This window comes from Scyliorhinus torazame, chromosome 5 (genome assembly GCF_047496885.1).
Source record: "Scyliorhinus torazame isolate Kashiwa2021f chromosome 5, sScyTor2.1, whole genome shotgun sequence".
NCBI lineage: Eukaryota > Metazoa > Chordata > Chondrichthyes > Carcharhiniformes > Scyliorhinidae > Scyliorhinus > Scyliorhinus torazame.
This window is the reverse complement of record NC_092711.1, coordinates 278918623-278934395: the sequence shown is the minus strand read 5'-3', so window position 1 is coordinate 278934395 and position 15773 is coordinate 278918623. Positions and strand designations below refer to the sequence as shown.

Below are 15773 nucleotides of genomic sequence, written 5' to 3'. Positions count from 1 at the left end.
GGTCAGACGCCGCTCCTGCGATTCTCCGGTCCGCGGACAATAGCCGCCACTTGGGCACACGCGGTCGATGCAGCGCCGGTCGGGACCATTGAAAAAGTCCCTCGCGGCGATTCTCCCAGTGCAGCTGGCCGAGTTCCCGCCGGCGTGTTTTCTCATGGTTCCACCCGGCGGGCACTCGGCGTGGCGGCAGCAGACTCAGTCCGTGGCCATCATGGTGGGGGGGGGGGGGGTCGGGGGGATCATTCACCAGGGGAGCCTCCAGGACAGCCAGCCTATTGATATGGGGCCACCTATCTGCGGGCACGCGTGATCTGGGGGGGGCCCCATCTTCTTGCTGTCACTCCGCCGTATCGGGAGCCGGAGCTACGAGGACTACTCCGGGGCCCTGCTAGCCCCCTGCAAATCGCAGAATCACCCTGGACTTACTCCAGGTCGCCCAGAGTGATTCACAGACGTCTTTCTGTGGGCGTGAGGACATAGCCCCATTCTTGGAGAATATTGGAGATTTAATTCAGTGCCCTGCTGGGGGCTGGCAGACAGCCAGAGTAAATCTCGCAGCTTTAGCTGCGGATACAGGCCCCTACACTTCTGGTTTGGAGTTCACGCATGCGCACGGCGGCGGCCTCCAGCGGACACACCAAACTCCATGCTGGACTCGGACTGCGGAGCAGACAGAAAAATGAGACCCCCCCCGATCGGCCGTGCGCCCGAGAATCTGACTCCCCAGATCTAATCCACCGACCGCCTATAAGGGACGCCCGGTCTCCAAACCTCTCGCTCCCGACCAGGGCGGGTGTGGACTGATTCTGCAGTCGCCGACGCCAGCATCCCGACCGTCAACAGGTGGTTAGTTCCATGCCATCGGGAACTCGGCCAGTTGGGAGCGGAGGATTGCTGGGCGGGCCTCTGGCCATGGCCCTCTGGCGGCGCGGCGTACTACGTGGTCACGCTGATTTCCGTGTCCCGGAGAATTGCCGAACCGGCGCTGGGCCCAATTACGGCATGAAAGTGGATTCTCCCCCCAAGCACCTGTCGCGATTTCAGCGCGGGGCTGCGGAGAATTCAGCCACATAACGTTGTAAGGGAAACACAACTTTTCAGATATGTTTCAAACATTTAGTCACAATTATTAAAGTCAAGAGAACTTTTCAGCTTTTGACTAAAACCTTTATGAATACAAGTGGATACATTCTTAAAATTCTTAAAGAATGGGCGGGATTCTCCGATCCCCCGGCGGGCTGGAGAAACGGCGGGGGGGGGGGGGGGGGGGGGGCGTGAATCCCGCCCCACCGTTGGCTGCCGGATTTTCCACCGCCGGTTTTTCGGCGGGGGCGGGAATTGCGTCGCGCCGGTCGGGGGCCATGGGCAGCAGCCCACCCGGCGATTCTCTGCCCCGCGATGGGCCGAGTGGCTACCCATTTTCGGCCAGTCCCGCCGGCGTATATTACACCAGGCCCGTACTGGCAGAATCTTGCTCTGTGGGCGGCCTGCGAAGTCCTCGGGGAGGGCGTGGGGGGATCCAGCCCCGGGGGGGGGGGGGGGGCACTGTGGCTTGGCCCGCGATCGGGGCCCACCGATACATGGCCGACGCGGAGAAGAACCCCCCTGCGCATACGCTGGGCCCTCCCGCGCATGCACCAACTTGCGCCAGCCGGTGGAGGCCCTTCGGCTGGCGCGGGCTGGTGCGGCGCCAACCCCGCCGGCGCTGGCCTGGCCCCTGAAGGTGCGGAGGATTCCGCACCTTCCTGCCGGTCCAACGCCAGAGTGGTTCACACCACTCTTCTGTGCCGGTACGGCCCGCCCCGCCGGTTAGGGGAGAATCCCGCCCAATATCTTTAAGAGTCTGTGGAAGGGATTCTCCCGCAATTGGCGGGATGGCCCGACGCTGGCGCTAAGAACGGCGCGACCCACTCCGGCATCGGGCCAACTGGAAGTTGCGGAATCCTCCGCACTTCCGGGGGCTAGGCCGGCGCCGGAGGGGTCGGCGGTGTGCCAAACGGTGCCGAAGGGCTGGCACGAGTTGGCGCATGTGCAGAAACGCCAGTGTGTTTCTGCGCATGCGCTGGGGGGTTCTTCTCCGTGCCGGCCATGGCGGAGCCATGCAGAGGCTGGTGCAGAAGGAAGGGTGCCCCCACGGCACAGGCCCGCCCGCAGATCGGTGGGCACCAATCGCGGGCCAGGCCACCTTGTGGCGCCACCCTGGGGCTGGGTCCCCCCACACCTCCCAGAGGACTCCACTAGACGGCCTACCAGCCAGGTCCCGCCGTGTGGGACCATGTCCATTTCACGCCGGTGGAGCTGGCCAGGAACTGACGGCCGCTCGCCCAATCAGGGCCCAGAGAATTGCCGGGGATGCCGCTGCCATCGGCCCCCGACTGGCGTGGCGTAAACCCCGCCCCCGCCCGAAAATCGGCGCTGGAGAACACGGCAGCCGATGTTGGAATGGCGGGGCGGGATTCACCCCCCCCCACCCCCCACCCCGGGGATTCTCTGACCCAGCAAGGGGTCGGAGAATCCCACCCAGTTTTCATAAAACCTCAGAATTATAGCACATCCAATAGGTTAGTTTGATACACAGTAGAATAAGCACACCAAGAACATACTTGAAAGGAAAGATGATGGTCTCAGATCCTAAACAAATAATTGATTGCAGTTCAGAAACTACCCAGATTGTAATCAAACATTCATGAGTTACTGGGAGGATAGAGGGTGCGGTTTTTTGCATCCATTTGCTGCCGGTGGAAATCCTATCATGGTCACTAAGTGTGGGATTCCCTGATTCTGAGGCTAAGTGTTGATGCCGTCATAAACGCCGTTGCGTTTACGATGCTTCAATAGGCCCCCCGGATCAGCGATCCTGCACCCTACAGGGGGCCAGTACGGGACGAGAGCGACTCACGCAGCTCCAGCTGCCGATACCGGCATTAATTGGGCGTCACGGGTCTGTGCTGGCGCGCTGCGACCGGCGTGAATTCGCACATGTGCGCTGTGACCGGCATGAACTCTGAGCCGGCCCCAACGCAACATGGTGTAGAGCTACAGGGGCCCGGCACGGAGTAAAAGAGGCCCCCACAAGGAGTAGGCCCCAATCACGGGCCAGGCCATGGTGGAGCCCCCCCCGACGGGGTCAGACACCCCCTCCCCCGCCCCCCCCCCCCCCACCAGCCGCCCCCCGCAGGATGGACACCGAGGTCCCGCTGGGTAGGACCTGATGTGAACGGCACTGGCGGGATTCAGCCTATCTCGGCGGCCACTTGGCCCATCCCGCGCGGAGAATCATCGAACGCGCTGGCGCCAATTCTCTGGTGACTGGAGAATCAGCGGAACGGCATTGGGGCGGCGTCGATGAATCGCGCCCCCCGGCGATTCTCTGACCCGGCCGGGGTCAGAGAATCCCGCCCTAAATCTTGGGAGAGGGCCATAATGGGATTTGCGTCGGGGGATCTCGGTTTGAGTTCTTCTCCGCCCCACCCCGGCGACATGATCAGGTTCACACCCGAAAAGCGCATGAAGCTAATTTTCATTAATTTGCGTGTATTTGGGGGCGGTGCAGTGGTTAGCACTGCTGCCTCACAGCGCCGGGGACCTGGGATCGATCCCAGCCCCAGGTCACTGTCTGTGTGGGGTTTGCACATTCTCCCCGTGTCTGCCTGGGTTTCATCCCCATAACGCAAAGATCTGCAGGTTAGGTGGATTGGCCATGCTAAATTGCTCCTTAATTGGAAAAAATAGAATTGGATACTCTAAATGTATGAAAAATAATTTGGGTGTATTTTAATATCCGTAGACGGCTTTACACCATACCTTTTAGCCTCAGAGGAATTAGCAGCAGAAGTAACAAATTCAGCCCTTCAAGCCTGCTCCGCCATTCAACCAGATCTCTTCCTGGTCTTAAATCCACCTCACTACCTGTTCCCCATATCCCTTTAACTCATTTTGAAAATCAGAAATATATATATCTCCTTCTTGGAATCATTTAATGACTCAGATTCCACCACACTATAGGGTAGTGAGCTCCACAAATTCACCACGCTCTGCGAGAAATATTTCCTCCTCATCTCAGTTCTAAATCTACTTCAACTCAAACAATATCTGTGACCTCTCATTCTAGATTGCCCTACAAGGGGGGACATTTGGTCTACATTTACTTTATCAATCCCTTTCAGTATTTTATATACCGCGATCGGAGCCCCTCTCATCCTTCTAAACTCCAACGCGTATAAGCCCAAACTGTTTAATCTCTCCTCATGAATCAACCCTTTCATCCCCAGAATCAATTGGGTGACCCTCCTATGAACTGCCTCCTCAGCGGCGTGACATCACACCAGTAAAAATCACTACTGGTTTTTCAAAACGAAGACCAGTCGTGCTGACCACGCCAAGCATGCAGAAGTGCTTGGAGACTCCAGGGTTGAGGACCGAGGCTGGGCAGTGCTCCCAGCACTCTGGCAGTGCCGGGGTGCAAACCCTTTTCCACTGGGGAGGGAGGGCTTCCGCTTTTGTGTGGTGGGGGGGAGAGAGGTGTGCGCGACGAACATTTGAGGCAGTGAGGGCGGGAAGAGTGCCCAGTGGAACACCCGTGGTGGGGGGTCACCATGAAGCTTGTGGGTGGGGCATCCTCCATGGCTGTGGGGTGGAATGAGAGGGAGTTCATCAATCTCGCAGATGCCCTAATCTCTTGTGTCCGGCTGGCCGGTTCTGGGTTCTATCAGGCCCCACCTCCCCAGAGTGACGGTGCAAACCTGTTTTTTTTTTTGACAGAGTGTCAGAAGATCCGGTCAGAAACGTGGCTGTGTTTCTGGAGAGAAACACATCAGCTTTCAGTCAGAACCAGACACTTTGCCATTTTGGGGGGAAAATTCCACCCAGGGAATTTGATCTTCATTCAAATCCATAATAAGGACTAAAGGGGCACACGGTGGAGCTGCATTTGAGTCACTGAAAACAATACCCTGAGGCTGTTAGTTCGACAAGTTTCCTGGGTTGTTATCCCGACTAATAAGTCTCCTGCACAACATGTCTCCTTGAACAATGATAAAGGGCGAAAGACAGCCGTGACAGAATAAATAAGTAAACACGGTCCAAATTTCCCAATTCCAGTTTTCCATTCTCGAAATATCCAGCTGGTTTCCAGAGGATTTGTGTGTGCATTTAAAACAAATAATTGTGGGACCCATTAAAACATAAATTCTATAAGGTTATAAATGATGTCTTACAGTGGTAACTAAGATCTTCAACACGGCAATTTGAAAATCTCATTAAATTTCGCTGAAAAAATGTTGTTGTTAATATACAGAGCTTTCAGTGTAATTTAATTTTAATTGATTTATGATTAAAAATCCAAATTATCGTCATACCATCCTTGGACACTGGATGGGAAAAGGAATCTCGTCGTTTTTTTCGGTAATTCGAAAAAGAACATGCCCTCAGAAACAACTCTGTCAAGAGCCCATGTACAGATATGTATATTTTAATCTTTGCATCTTTTGATGTGCAGGTTTCAAATGGGAAATTTTTCTTTCGATATCATATGTGCAGCAGCAATAGCGCTGGGAATTATTTTATATTCCGTGCCCATAAATTCATCATTAAGAATGCACTATTAGTTTCTGACAATGTTGTGGATCTGAAAGGAGATGAGATTACAGTTCACCAGCCATTAACTGAATTCCCACAGTGCTTTCTTCTGTACGAACAGCATCTCATTTCTCAACCACCTCAGCTGGCTGTCGGCAGAGGAGGCATATGAATCTCAAAACATTCATTATGTTAATCTGCTGTGTTAATTTTGTGATTATCAGGATGATTCGGGAGGGTGGGGAAGAGGGGGCTTGACATCCATTTCAGCATTGAGAAAAAAGCTGAGCTAGCTGCTGGGAATATGATCCAGGAAGATAAAGACACTAATCCTGTCTCAGTTCCCCCCCAAAAAAACTTCTCCTCAGACAGTTGTTGCACAGGAAAGAAAACATAAAAATAATGTTTTGTTATTGAATATGGATCAATATGATGACACAGAATCACCCCCCCCCCCCCCATAGTACAGGTTAAGTCATTTTCCTTTTATATTTGCATGGCTATGCTGATCGCAACCAAAAGTCACTGTGCTGTGGCTGTAAAGGAAAATGCACTGAATAAGTTGTCTGCAGGAAATGTTCAGAGGGCTCGAATTGTGAAGCTGAGCAGTATCAACTGGTCAGAATGAGCAAATACCTCCACCCCAGCACCAACTGGCAAATGATCTAACAAGACAAAAGAGTTGCCCAAATGATAACTTTCCACAATAAATCCAAAGAATTCAAAAAAAAAGTGTGTTCCTTTCTCAGAGTTCTAAAGCCAATGCGCAGAGCGGACAGGGCAAAGCCCTTAATTCATCTCCTTGTTGCTCCAAAAACCATTTCTGATTCAGATTGACTCCAATTCCTGGTCCCTGCAAGAGATTCATTCAGATCTGAACTGACAAGAACGGGCATTACACCTGATCTCGGGCTTGATCCTTGCCAAAAGACCGTACATGTACTTTAATATAATGTCCACGCTAATCCTGATCAAAAGCTCAATTGTTAGCTCTTCCAATGAACATGATGAAAGCTTCACATTCTGCTAAGTATTGGCAGATTTATGAAATTGTTTGCTTTTTAACTCATTTGCTCTCTTTGCACTTGTCGATATTTGTCTGCTTTGGTATGGTTGATGGCATCAACTTTTTTTTCACAACTTCCCTCAATGACATTCTGATTATCCCAAAGACAAATTTGTCAATTGAAGCAATCACTTATTATGCACTGAATAAAAAATGCTCAATATAATTTGATTAATCTTTTTGATGGTAAACTCATAGCATTAATTCTGAAACCTCTGTTCACAAATGCGAGCATCAGGCGACAATGTCTGATTTTCCCTTCCCCTCATCCCCACTCCCTGAAATAGATAAACTTACTTGTGTATCGAACTCCCTCTAGTGGAATGGTTGAGAGAAAAAAACATTTGAGTGAGACAGGCGAGTTTCAATGATTACCTGGCTTGATAATCAAACTCCTGGCCACTGTGTTGGGAGTCCACCTCAGCTGCCTCAGGGTGAAGTCATGTTTGAAGTTGCTTTTCACATGACAGAACAGAAAGCCCAGTTTGGCAATTTTTATGCCTAATTGAGACTTGTGTGTGGACCAGGAGAGAATGCTGCCTGTCTAGTTTTAGCTGTCTGGACCTTTTCATTCGAGGCGCCAATTGCAGATTGGAGTTAGACGGAACATTTGCAGTAAAATGACGTGTAAAATGGATGCATACATCAATTAATCATTTTAATCCATATTAAATCCAGAATAAGACTGTGCATGCTTTATTAGAAACCCAAATGACCAATACTAGAGGTCAGTACTTTGTGAAATATATTTACTTGCTATAAATTCAGTCTCAACTATTTTCTTTTCAGAATCTACCAGGACCATGTGCTGATCATACTGTCATTGACGACCATGTTACAGAAATGCATGAAATTCCTCTATATTTTTCTGTACAATTAAATTGTGCTACTGAAGTTGAATCTAAGAAATCATCTTTCAATCCACACATTTCCACGAGTCAACTAACAAGTAAAATAGACATTCCTTTTACAAAATAGAAGACAAACTGAAGTGACCCTTCTCTTGACAGGAAGAAAACAAAATTTCTCTTGGCAACAGATTCAGGGTACTGACTTTTATTTAATGAACTTCAATGCAGCTGCACAGAAAATAAGGGGACCATGCCAAAGGGCAGTGGTCAGCTGTGAACATCAGCACTATTTAATATTAAAACAATATTTGTTTTCTTGAGAGTGGGGGACATGATTTTGACAAACCACAAACTGCAATTCCGCCTTGGGTGTCTGCAGTGTTATTTTAAAATTACACAGAGCACGGAATAGTTACCTTAAAAGAGAAATCAGCCACTCTACGAAAACACAACAAAAGGATTGTTCCAACAGTTATCAAGCAGGAGTTGAATGATCCCTGCAAAGATTATAGAAAGTGTCCATTCTTCTCCAGACAATTGCCAGAATGCCTGAGAAGTCAGTCAGTGTAATAATGATGGACAGTGCATCACATACATTCCTATCCATTCCAAACTGAGGGCAATGTACTCACAGCATTAGAAGCTGGGATGCAGACCACAAGCAGCTACGCTGTACCCTTGAACTAGCAGGTACACAATTGCTATTTCAATTGATCTTGGGACTCATTCATGGCCCAACAGTCTAAATTTGGCAGGCTGACAAATTCTGAACCGCGATGTGGATGCAGTCTCGAACAGTGTTCATACTCCGGGTGAAGAGCTTCTATTACTGTCACACATTAGCAGGCTTTCTTTTTTTTTCAAAAGCACACAATGGAATTGAACATCCACATTCACAAACACACACATTCAATCTTATTCACAAGCCCACCGGTTCACATTACCAGACTGAAGTCTTGCCATGCTGAGAGGTTCGGGCCATGCCATCTCTCCAAAATACACTCTACAGAAGATGAAATAAATCCACTTTCAGCTTCTTTCAACATATCCAGCAGATTCCTGATGTGAGAACTAGCTGAATTGTACCAAGCTCCGCTTGTTTGTCAGGTTTCTGATGAGCATTAGCTAATCCCTTTGTGGATGCCAGGCAATCAGCTGAACACTACAGACTCCTCACACTCTTGCTACCTAAATGACAGGAGATAACTGCCAATCCCCAACTGCTTCTACTGTAAGCAGGCACAGAAGCACACACATATTAACATCACTGGAATGTACCATACATAGCTACTACTGCAGGGGGAGACAAGACAACAAGACTCCACATTCTTGCGCAGCAATAGCATCACTTAAATAATATTTTTTTATATTAAATGTGGGCTACGCATAACAGTTTTTCGCAAACTATTAATGTCCTGTGAAAAATATGAGCCAGAAAAATATATTTTAAAAATTGAAGGAATTGTCACTCAATCTTCTGAGCTTGGTTTTGATGTTAAAATGAAATACACAGGTATTTTAGGCACTGATATCTTTTGGGAGATAAAAATAAACGCCCACAGATGTTGAAAATCTGAAGGGGGTCCAAATCTCCCTGGAAAACCAGCATTGTGTTAATGTACACTATTGTTAATGTTAAATCAGCAGGCAAATTCAGGGGATTATGAGATACACATTGAGTTTCAATTCTCCAGAACTTGCTGGCCCATTTATACCACTCCACCATTTTCTTTGCAGAAATGAAAACACACCTTTAGCCTCTGTGTTATTTTTAAGAACTTACGGATTCGCACATTAAAGACTACAGAAGGGTAGGATTGATAATTAACAGGGTAAGTACACCTTTAAAATCATGGTAATTGTTCATGCAATACCAGTCAACTATGCTGCCCAGAAAATATATAATTTGAACTGTGGAACAGCAATTCTGCGTGCAGTAAATATCTTCTTCAAGAATAAAAAAATATCAAGTTTTCTTTTTAAGTCTTAATTTTTCTTTCTCTCGCATACCCCCACTTAGGGTGAGGATTAACCCACCTGAAACACATCTAATTGGACAGAGTTTAAATTGTGCCATTTATTTCTCCTTCAATGTATGATTGAACTCTAATTCACCCATTTTCAGAGAGAATCATAGAAATTTACAGATAACAAGGAGGCCAGTTAGCCCATCAGCTCCATGCTAGCTAAAAGAAAGCTATCTAGTCTAATCCCAACTTTTGGTTCATAGCTGTTACAACCCCCAAGGAGGTACACGGGGTATGGATCGTCAGGTTCTCCCTGACCTCTGCTCAGTACGAACATCCCTGGCAATGTGGTGGGGCTTCCGCTTAACTAGGGGATCCCGTGCAGTATAAAAACCCGGGCCAAAGTGAAGGTCGGGGTGGGAGAATCCTTTGGGAGTAGAGTTGTCTATTCTATGTCTGTTAATAAACTAAGTTTTTTCATCCTACCTACCGTTTCCTTGTGGTCACTCTGCAGATTCTACAGTGGTGGACAAGGATCAAATGGAGCTGCCATCAGGGCCAATTGCTGCAAACTTCGACAACTTTCCAAAGTTCTCAGGAGGCTACTCTTCAGCCAGCAGGCAAGCCACATATAAGGAAACTGAAGCCATTCGATGCAGGTTCAGATGACTGCTGGCAATATGTTGAGTGGGTGTAATGCATTTTTAGAACGAATGCCATAATTGGTGATGAACGACAGACGGTCATCCTGCTCACAGCTTACAGAGGCACCACGTATCTTATAATCTAAAGTCTTCCCTACACCGACGCACTGGATACAGTCCTTTTGCCACCTTAGTGGCTTTAGTCGGGAAGCATTTCAACTCCAAGCTACTGACAATTGTCTGCCGTTTTCGGCTTCACACAGCTACCCAAAGTCAGGGGGAATCCATCACCGAATTCCTGGCCTGCCGCCGAAAGCTCGCTGAATTTGGCGAGTTCAGGATGAAATTAAATTTTGAGAGACCGTGTGGTTTGTGGAAACTGCAACGCAGAAACCCTTTTGGACTTGCAGCGAAAGATTGAGATTGCTATCTCCCGCCAGGGGTCCAGGAGCTCCAAGGGATGAAGGTCATTCCCTTGAGGCCTCGACCGAGGGGAGCCAGACATCCGTTGAAGGGCCTGGAGTGCCATCGAGCACTCTCCCCCACCTGGGAAGACCCAGAGCGTGGATTTCGGGCCAACAGTAGGCTGCCGAGAACGGGGCAACAGCCACCCAAGAGAAGGCCCACCACCCCGCTGTCTCAACAGGCATGACCATCCTCCCCATGGATGGACATATTATTTGGATGATGAAGGTGACATTCCAGCAGTTAAACTGCAAAGTGGCACCAAGGATGGCGCCAATCCACGTCACACTCTAAGTGAATGGGCACCCCATTCGGATGGAGTTAGATGCCAGGGCAGCAATCTCCGTAATCAGTCGTCGCATGTTTGACCAGATCCGTTTGGGCATCCAGGCCCTGCTCTGCGAGATACTGATGCCCGGCTGGCCGGCCACATAGACACGGAGCCATGGACATTGCGGGTACCTTGGTGGTCCCAGTTGAATAAGGACAACAATCGGCCAGTCTACCCCGGTTGTGGTCCGTGGAGGCAAGCCAAGCATGGCCGTGATTAGCTGCAGCACTTCCGCCTTGACTGGCAGCGATTCTGCAGCATGTATCCTAATGGAGCAGAGGGCATTTTGGCCAAGTTCACAGAGGTGTTTCAGGAGGACCTGGGCACCAACAAAGGAGCGGCGGCCAAGATCAGTGTCGACCCGTCGGCGAAACCATGCTAGTTCCATGCCCGACCAGTCCCACACACTTTAAGACTGAAGGTGGACGCAGAACTGGACCGCTTGGAGCGCTTGGCATAATTCACCCCGTACAGTTCTCCGATTGGGAGGCCCCGGTCGTACACGTAATGAAGCCTGACAGCTCCGTTCGCCTTGGTGGTAATTTTAAGATGACTGTAAACTGAGTATCTCGCTTGGATTGTGATCCTCTCCCGCACACAGTAGGTCTCTACAACAAGCTCAGTGACAGCCAAACATTTACGAAGCTGAATATGACCCACGCATACCTCCAACTGGTTTTGGACACGGGGTCTCGTAAATTTGTAACAGTGAATACACACCGGGGACTGTACAAATACGCCTGTTTGCCTTTTGGGTTCTCCTCCGCTTGTGATATATTTCAGCAGGTTATGGAGAATATTCTGTGGGGTTTGCTGCACTAGGTGGTCTACCTGGATGACGTGCTAATTACGGGGGCCTCCGACTCGGAACATTTGCAGAACCTGGCTGAGGTTCTACAACATTTCAAGGAAGCCGGGGTTCACCTGCATAGGGAGAATGTGGTTCCATGCTGCTGAAGTAACTTATTTGGGATACCACGTCCCTCTGTGGACGTGCTAAGTCGCCTCCCCCTTCCGCTGATGCCTGCTTCGGCTGGCAAGGTTATCATCATCCTGCATTTCATGAACCCTTTGCCCATCATGGCGTCCCGAATCCGAGCTTAGACCCAGGTGAATCCACAGATGTCCTGCGCCAGGCACATTGTACTGTATAGGGCCCAACAACTTGTCAGACAACCTGGGGCTTACACATCCAGGATCGCGGAGCTCAGCATCAAGGTTAGCGTCATCCTTTGGGGGGGGGGGGGGGGGGGCACGTCTCATGGTACCAGTATGAGGGTGCGGTGCACTTATACAGGATCTCTACAATGGACACCCGGGGGTTTCCAAGGTGAAGATGTTGGCCAGCAGTTGCATCTGCTAGCCACAAATACACACCGCCACTGAGAAGCGATTTGTGCAACGCCAGGGACACCAAAGGCTGCCACCAGCGGCACCCCTCGATCCATGGGAATGGCCAGGCCGACCTTGGTCCCGCCTCCTCCGCACTGACTTCGCTGGTCCATTCCAGGGGCGAAATTCTCCGCCAACGGCGGGATGCCCGCCGACTGGCGCCAAAGCCGGCGCAAATCAGACGGGCATCGCGCCGGCAAAAAGGTGCGGAAGTCTCCGTATCTTTGGCGGCCTAGCCCCAACATTGAGGGGCTAGGCCGACGCCGGAGGGATTTCCGCCCCGCCAGCTGGCGGAAATGGCGTTTGTTGCCCTGCCAGCTGGCACGGAAATGCGGCGCATGCGCGGGAGCGTCAGCGGCCGCTGTCAGTTTCCCCGCGCATGCGCGGGAGCGTCAGCGGCCGCTGAAAGTTTCCCGCGCATGCGCAGTGGGGAGAGTCTCTTCCGCCTCCGCCATGGTGGAGACCGTGGCAGAGGCGGAAGGGAAAGAGTGCCCCCACGGCACAGGCCCGCCCGCGGATCGGTGGGCCCCGTTCGCGGGCCAGGCCACCGTGGTGGCACCCCCCGGGGTCAGATTGCCCCGCGCCCCCCCCCAGGACCCCGGAGCCCGCCCACGCCGCCTGGTCCCGCCGGTAAATACCAGGTTTGATTTACGTCGGCGGGACAGGCAATTCCTGGGCGGGACTTCGGCCCATCCGGGCCGGAGAATCCAGCGGGGGGTCCCGCCAACCGGCGCGGCTGGATTCCCGCCCCCGCCCAATCTCCGGGAGCGGAGACTTCGGCGGGGGCGGGGGCGGGATTCACGGCGGCCAACGGCCATTCTCCGACCCGGCGGGGGGTCGGAGAATGACGCCCCAGGGCTCCACGTTCCTCATAATAGTCTCCAAATGAATGGAAGTGCACCGGATGCAGGCGACAACCGCAAAGGCCACGGTTGAGTGAATTCGCCTGAAGTTTAGCACACATGGCATCCCAACAGTGCGAGTTTCAAATAACAGCACAGCCTTTACCAGAGCAGTTTGGCTCATTCATGCAATCCAATGAAATCCGGCACATGCGCACCGCTTCATATCACCCGGCGTCGAACGGTTTGGCCAAGCGCGGGCCCGAACATTTGAGCAGGGGATGAAGAAGCAGACCCAGTGATCTCAGGAGAAGCGTTTACCCTGGGTCCTTTTTGCAATCGGACCACACCATCTGAGCTGCTGATGGAATGCTGCCTCCCCACTCATTTGAGTTTGGTGCTTCTTCACATTGGCGGGAAGGTCCATTGCGGCCAGGCCAGGTCCGAGGCAGACACAACCAGGCATACGCCCCTGCGCAACCATTCGCTGGGCGACTTGGTATATGTCCGGAACTTTGGTGACAGGGCCAGGTGGATCCCTCGTGTGGAACTGTCCCAGCCAAGACCGGTCTCAAATAAGGTATGGGCGCAGGGCCGCGCGTCGAACAGGCACATGGATCACCTCCGTAGTCGTGACCCTGATCTGCCAGGCCCGCTGCCGGATGCCCCATGCATTTCACCTCCTCCACAGCTGCCGCTGCCTCCGGCCCCATTAGCCACGGAACGCAAGGACACCGAGATGGATCCTTCAGAATCAGACTCGGACCTGGAGAATCAGCCGGCAGCAGACACTGCGACCCGGTTTCCGACACTCAGCCTGCCACACTGGCGCCCCATGCAGAAACGTCAATCCTCCATCCAGTGTACACCCTAGACCCCGCGCAGATGACGCCTGAGCTCCAACTCAGGATGAAACGGACAAGAGGGCCCTGGCGCCATTCCGCCGATGCAGATGCCGTTCAGGACTTTGGGGGTTTGGGGGGGGGGGGGCGGTTACAACCCCCCCCATTAGAAATAGGTCCTCTCTAACTTCTCTCCCCAGCCTTCTGATAATCTTGCACCTGAATTAAATTTCCCCTCAGCTTTCTCTGTTCCCAAAAAAACCACCCTCAGCCTATCCATTTTTCCTCATAGTTAAAATTCACCAGTCCTGGTGACATCCTTGTGAATCATCTTTGTACCCTCTCAATCACGGCCTTCCTGTCATGTGGTGACCTGAGCTGCATGCGCACTCTAGCTGTGGATAACCATTATTTTGCACAGTTATAATCAATACAGTGCAGTAGGTGGCCATTCAGCCCATCGAGTCTGCCCACACTCAGAAGCTTCTAAGCATGGCAATGATTGGTGATACACTGTGACCTGCTCCACTGCACAACCAGGTGGCACCCTGCTGGTGGGATAACACACGCCCCAGCCAATGAGGATACCCACAGTAGAACCCACTGGGGAGACAGGACAGGGGACGCAGAGCCTATCACTGACACGAGTTGCCACCACCCCTGTAGACAGGGACAGATAGTGAGGGTAGAGGGTCCCCAGTCACAGGCCCGGTGCCACTCACTGATGAAGAGCGGAGTGCAGTGTGGAAGGCAACATATCGGGGGGAACGGCTGAGGGGTGGGGGTGGGATGGATGGGGGGGCATGTGGAGGGTGGGCTGAAGTGTAACTTGAAGTTGGATCTGGATGGGCAAAGGAATATTCAGCTTCCTAACCTGTTTTCAGATCACCCCCCTTCAGAGAATGAATTTCAGAGTCCAGCCAGGAATGCTCGCTATCTACCTGGCTGCAGCTGACATTGCGGACGCACGGAGGATGGAGGCACAGGGCTTGTTCGAGCAAGAGCCAGCCGGTGGGGCTGGAGAGCTGGCCCATCCAACAGGGTGAGGAGGGAGGTGGCCCGCCTGCGGTCTTTTCCTGGTCCCTGCGATTTTGGGCAGTCTTCTCCTGTGGGACACAATGACGTGGTGAGATGCTCGGATTCGCCTGGCACGGTGGGTCTATAGCCTCCCCCAGACAATGCACGGCAGCCCCCCACCCCCTAATTGGCTGAGTGCCCCCCCACCCCCAAGTATGCTGACCCAACCCAGACTGTTGATCCGTGAAGGCAGCTTCCAGACAGGGATCTCTTTTCTGCAGGGATGAGGGACGGGGGTCTGTGTGGGGTGAGGGGCTCCCTTTAAGCAAGGGGCACCCTGTGGGGGGGTCCCTTTAGGCAGGGGGGCCCTGTGGGGGTCCCCTATCACAGGGTCCTTGTGGGGAGGGCTCTGGTATAGGAGGGGTGGGCAGGCAGTGCATTGTTAGGGGGGACATGGCTCTCGGATGTCCTCAACTAGCGTGGCCCTGGCTTGGTTGCCCCCTTCGCCCACCTTGAGTTCCACCACACCAGGGCCACACTGGTAGAGACCACAAGTGATCTGCGTCCACTTGATTCCTGGCTACGGGGACCAGAGAATCACGGAAGGCCAGAGCATAGGGCACCGGGCCCTCTAAGTAGATGCAAATAGATCATTAAGACCCATTTGCATTTATGTACATCCCCCCCCTGCAGCGTGCATCGTGAACTTTGTTCACGCTGCTGCAGTTGAGTCGGAGCACGGCGATCCAGGGTAACACCCAACACCTGATTCTCTGTCC

The 15773-nt window shown here is 51.9% G+C and overlaps 1 protein-coding gene across 3 annotated transcripts in view; it reads right to left on the bottom strand.

Moving 5' to 3' along the window:
- Window positions 1-8702, bottom strand: part of tenm1 (teneurin transmembrane protein 1) — a 1545585-nt gene extending 1536883 nt beyond the window's left edge. For all 3 annotated transcript variants that reach the window (XM_072505612.1, XM_072505613.1, XM_072505614.1), the window contains exon 1: window positions 8439-8702. The gene's annotated coding sequence lies outside the window, so the exon portion shown is untranslated. The remainder of the gene's footprint in view (window positions 1-8438) is intronic.
- Between the last annotated feature and the right edge of the window lie 7071 nt (window positions 8703-15773).